This window comes from Melanotaenia boesemani, chromosome 17, assembly GCF_017639745.1.
Source record: "Melanotaenia boesemani isolate fMelBoe1 chromosome 17, fMelBoe1.pri, whole genome shotgun sequence".
NCBI classification, from domain to species: Eukaryota; Metazoa; Chordata; class Actinopteri; order Atheriniformes; family Melanotaeniidae; genus Melanotaenia; species Melanotaenia boesemani.
The window spans coordinates 12,275,972-12,281,213 of NC_055698.1; the positions used below are offsets into that span (position 1 = coordinate 12,275,972).

At 39.7% G+C, this 5,242-nt stretch overlaps 1 long non-coding RNA gene across 2 annotated transcripts; it reads right to left on the minus strand.

Annotated features, from left to right (window-relative positions):
* Positions 1–714: 714 nt before the first annotated feature.
* LOC121628012 lies at positions 715–3,303 on the minus strand. Of its 2 annotated transcripts, XR_006008097.1 has the most exons (4): positions 3,293–3,303; positions 1,170–1,174; positions 866–1,006; positions 715–790 (listed from the first exon to the last, which is right to left on the minus strand). It is a non-coding gene; the product is annotated as an uncharacterized LOC121628012 (long non-coding RNA). The 2 variants fall into 2 exon arrangements; XR_006008096.1 differs by lacking the exon at positions 715–790 and having other exon boundaries at positions 851–1,006.
* Positions 3,304–5,242: the final 1,939 nt, after the last annotated feature.

Sequence of the window (5,242 nt, forward strand, 5' to 3'; positions counted from 1 at the left end):
ACATTTTTATTCTGTTGAGTTGCTCTAAGAAACAAAACATCGTCCCAATCCAATAATTTCACACTGTATTTTCCTAACGTGTGCAGAGACCTCCAATAAATACTATTGTATTTTGCAAATGGTCAACAAGTGAAAGTGTTAGTTGACCACCAAACTTTAAATAAACTATCACAGTCTAAAACAAATGGGTGCAAATGATGTCAAATGAATCTACAAGTGTTTTCTCAAAAATATCCCACTTAAACTCCTCCTCAACATCATGAGGAACAACATGGAGAAGATGACCAACCACTGAGTTTTCCCACCAGCATAATAGAGTCCCCATGGTTCATATGACTGGAATCTTATAATGAAACGTTTGGAAATTTTGTTTGTTTTTACATAGACTGTATATAAAAGATGGACGGAGCCTCTGTGACATCACCTGTAGGTTTCTGAAGAGCTGAATTGAAGCTCATTGGGCGGTTCCCATCATCACCATCTTGGCAACATCACGTTGTGATTCAAAAATGTGCAAAGAGGTGGAGCTGAGAGGGGGACTGTGAAGGTGGGGGTAGATGATTGACGTCTATCAAACTCAGAGCTGCCTGTAGCCAAGAGTGTCACGTACCAGCAAGGAGGACTCATAAATTATCAGAAAACCCAGGGATAGGTAATGGAGGTTTATTTAACAGACTGACGAATAGCAAGGTAATATTGAAACTGACGGTGATCAGAGAGTCCGGGTGGTGGAAGACAGCGGCAGGTGCATCCGTGTCTTCCGATGAGCAGCAAAAACCAAGTCCGTGATCTAAAGGGAGATTCCAGAGAGCAGTCCAGGGGTCAAACAGACAGGGGGTACAAATATTAGCGGAGGCAGAGTTACCAGTGAGGGAACGAGCAGAGGCGAATATCCAGGTTCCGGAACGCAGGGTCGTCAACAGGCAGGCAGGCAGACAGGTAATACGGGAAACAGACAGGTAACAGAGGCTGGATACGTGCAGGGTGAAACCACGACGATCTGGCGCTGGAGGAATGTCACAGAGCTGTATAAATAGGGCTTGGTACAGGTGTAGCGCATCAGCCCTAATCAAGAGCTGGCGGAGATGAGGCGTTCAGGGCAGCTGAAAAAACTGAGCCCCACACCACAGATCATGACAAAGAGCTAACTAAGCCAACTCGGATTTAACGTGAGCTAACCAGCTAACAAAAGTAGGTGGGCTAAAGTTAAGGCGCACTGTTAGCCGGCTAAAAACCGCATTTGTGCTACACCCTCCCTTCTTGCTGCATACGTTGGATACCTGTCAATCAAAAGGACACGCCCCTAATTATGCCAAATTTCAAGACTAAATAACATCCAAACGAATGAGTTAGAAAAAAATTCCCCCTCCTCACAGTTGTCATGAAGTTAAACTTGACCTATTAATCCTACAATGTTTTTGTTTTTTGTACCAGGCTTTAAACATGTGTATTTCTGCTATGGAGTTGGTCTTTTTAACATGGGGGTCTACAGGGATTTGCTCTGTTTAGGAACCAGCCCCTAGTGGATGAGGGGTGAACTGCAAGTTTTGCACTTCTGCATCGGCTTCACATTTTATCACCCGTTGGTTTTTTAGCAAAACAAACGTTTAAAAATGCAGTAGTGGGTGGTGTAGGTGTGTCAAGACTGTTCTGTTTTGAAAGCTGCCACTTGGTTAGGAAATGTCTTTATTGAGTTTTCATCTAGTATGGAGTCATGGAGTCATGAAAAGCAAACCAAAGAAACACTGCAACACACCACTAGTACTTTATTGCACCACCTCTTGCTTTTTTTAACAGCATGGAGTCTAGACAGAAAACTTAAAGCAATATGTACTGAAAAAAGAAAATGCACAGCAAAACAAATGAGGAACAAATGGGTGGAAACTAGAGTCAACATATGTGACCAAACTGTAAGAAACTACAAGTAAGAAACTACTTGTAAAAACATGAGATTTACAATGCTTTTATTTAGCTTTTCTATGTTATAGAAAATATTTTAGAAAAGCTAAACACTTAAACTAAAACAAAAATGTTACAATGGGCTAAGGAAAAGTAATCTTGGACTGTGGATGACTGGATGAAAGTTGTATTCACTGATTGAGAAGGTGGTGATGCTGGAATGTTTGTTTGGAGCCATTCCAACTAGATTCATAAACAGGATTGCATGATGATATCAACATTGGCTGGGGATGTCAGGTAAAGGCACTGGGGAGATGGCTGTTAATATGTCTTCAATAAATGCTTTAGTTTGCATTGACATTTTGGACACTTTTCTTATTTTATCAATTGAAAGGGTGTTTGGAGATGATCACAGCATTTTTTTTAAATGATAATGCATCTTGCCATTGAGCAAAAACTGTGAAAATTTTAAGAAAGACTCATAAAGTTAATGCCATGGCCTGTAAATAGAAATTCAAAGCTGATGGTCTCTGAAGGCCACAAAGTGCTGAACCCAAAATATGTCTTGATCAAATAGACATCCCTTACAAGGATTGCAGATTATGCTCATGAAATACTAAGTAAATAATAGTCATTAGCTAGATCCATTCCTTCTACCAAGTGTGCCTTTAATCTTTCTGAAAATGATTCCATATTTTGATAAAGATTATACATTTTTGTTCAATCAGATTTTAAGTTTCCCTCAAATGCAAACGCATTCTTCTATGAGCATTAAAAAACCCAAAAGTTTGGTACATGCACGTACAACGATGATATTCTGTTAATGCACATGTGCTTACATTTATACACCGTACACCAGTGGCCTGTCTCACCTGGTTTCCTGTCTGGCTGTGTGAATGTGTCCTGACCTTGGTGCTCAGGAACCTCCTCCCTAAACAGCTGTTTCCACGTGTCCCACCACCCATGTCCTCTGTACAGAAGGAAACAGAGAAATTGCAATGCAGTCAATGCCCATGAAGTTGGGTCACACACAATCTGTGAACATCACATCATGAATTTTAAATTCTGAGAATGTAATATGATAAATACCTCTGGGAAAAAGTTGGAATAACAGTAATTTGCTTCTCAGCAAGATATTTAGAAATATTAACTGTCGGAATGGATCATTTTTCCATTTTGATCATACGGGCTGTATAAATACTGAACAATATGACCTTGTTCAGAATGAGAGAATTAACCATAGAGTGCTGGTGATTGAGTGACTGTTTGATCTATAATGCACCCTTTGCGGAAACACTGTTTTTCATACAAAATTCATTAAGCTGACTTATTCCTCTGTAATTGAGAAGACAGGGAGGAGAGAAGATAAAAGTGTATCTATGTTACATAAAACAAGCTGTCAAAAAGGAGTATAAATACTGAGGCTGTCAGCATGAGTGCCAGGTCTGTGCCAACAGACCACAGTCGATATCAGGGGAACAGGGCTAATGCTAACTCTCACTTTCATCTATGGGAGAAAGTGGCACGTTGATTTTGAAGGAAGAGCTTGTGTGTTTTTTCTGCCACCCTGCTTCTCCACCCTCCCTCTGTTTTCCTGTGTTTTGCCCAGTTACTGCTCAAGATCCTGTGGATGTGTAGATATGCAAAGGAAAACAGGTCCCAGCCCACCTGCTTTGGTTAGCATTGAGAGACATGCCAGAAAATCAAAGACCTCCAAACTGTACAAACAAGAAAAACTGCAGCAAAGACCACCCATGATGGAGGAAACCAGGACCTTAATCATTTTCTTGAATGAGAGTGATACTAAATAAAGAGTATGACATGTGAGTTCTTTACATATGTACCAAACAAAAGTTACATGATGAAAGATAATGGGAAGAACTTAGACTGTATTAAAATATGGACATAACTACTGTGACAGAAACACTTGCTTTGTTGACAGCTATTTTTAAACGTTGTATTCATTGTTTTGATCTTCAGTGCCTCACACTTGTTGAAACAGGGAGTCATAAGTGAGTGTTGAGTCAAGAGGATGCCCTGCTACAAGACAAACATGATCAGGACCTTAAACATGTTAAGAAAATGTTTACTGGGGTGACAGATTGAGTGAAAAGTGAAGACATGCTCTCACAGACTTCTGTCTATAATGTTCATCCATTTTTATTTTCCAGCAACCACAGGAGTCGCTCCCTGATAGCCATTGGATAGAATTAAGTTTCCCTGCTTCTGGCCTCATTTTCCAGGCTGAATGTTACATCTATTTTTAATGTATAACTTCTAAAAAGAAATTGCAGGTATGTCATAATCCAGCTCAATATCCCAAGGAATCATGTTGACATTGAGATATTACATATACCTTCATAAAATGCATTGCAACTACAGGAAGTAGGCGTGCGTTAAGGGTGAGGCCTTGTTGCAGTGTATCCACAGTGGGAGACTCAAGTTTGCATCTAATCACTAACTTATAATTATAATTCTGATTTATTACCCATGACTAACCAAATGTTTTAGTATGTTTATCCTTAGGCAGAAATTAAAATAGTAATTTTCATTCTTGTTGCGTTTTTTAAGGATCTACTTTATATGAATTACATCACAAACAGTGAGTATGTTTGAAGTGCAGCCAAACAAAAATGAAGGCTCACATGTTCTACATGCTCTTTAAGAAAACAGCATGGCGCTAGATTACCTTGCTGAGAAGTTGGACAGTCCAGCACCTAGAAGACCTCGTCATATTGTTGACATTTTGTCTGCCACGTCAATATGTTCTCTGCAATATTAAAATTGTTTTACTACATATATTGAAAAGGCAGCCAAAAAAAATGCTGGGATTTTATTAATAACATTGTGGCTGACATAAGTGAGATAAGTTTACAGTTTTGGAGGATTACATTTATTAACAATCCATCTGAAGCCCTCATTCAATTAACAAAAAAGATCTAGAGCAGGACTGAAAGACCATTGAAATCAGAAGTTAATCACTATCAATGTTCTTTTATAGGATTACACATTAAGAATCAGGTCTGGTGAATGTCTTTATCCACTACTGCCTTTTTCAGCTTCCATATGCTCACCAGCACCAAGAAACTCACCCCAAAACACTTTACAGCTGCCTGCTGCCGGCTTTGGGCCACAGCCTATCTGCTCACTCTTGAGAGTAGTCTGTTTGCACACCTCGAAGTGTTTATGAGGAAGAGCTGCAGGCCTGGATATTTGCAGGACATCTACATTTTCTCACGTTGATTTCCTGCTTTGACTAGCTGCAACTGGCAGGCGTGTCTTTTCTTTCCTGAGACAGCCAGATAAACATTATTGTTGGAGCACAGACCCAGTTGCTTGTATC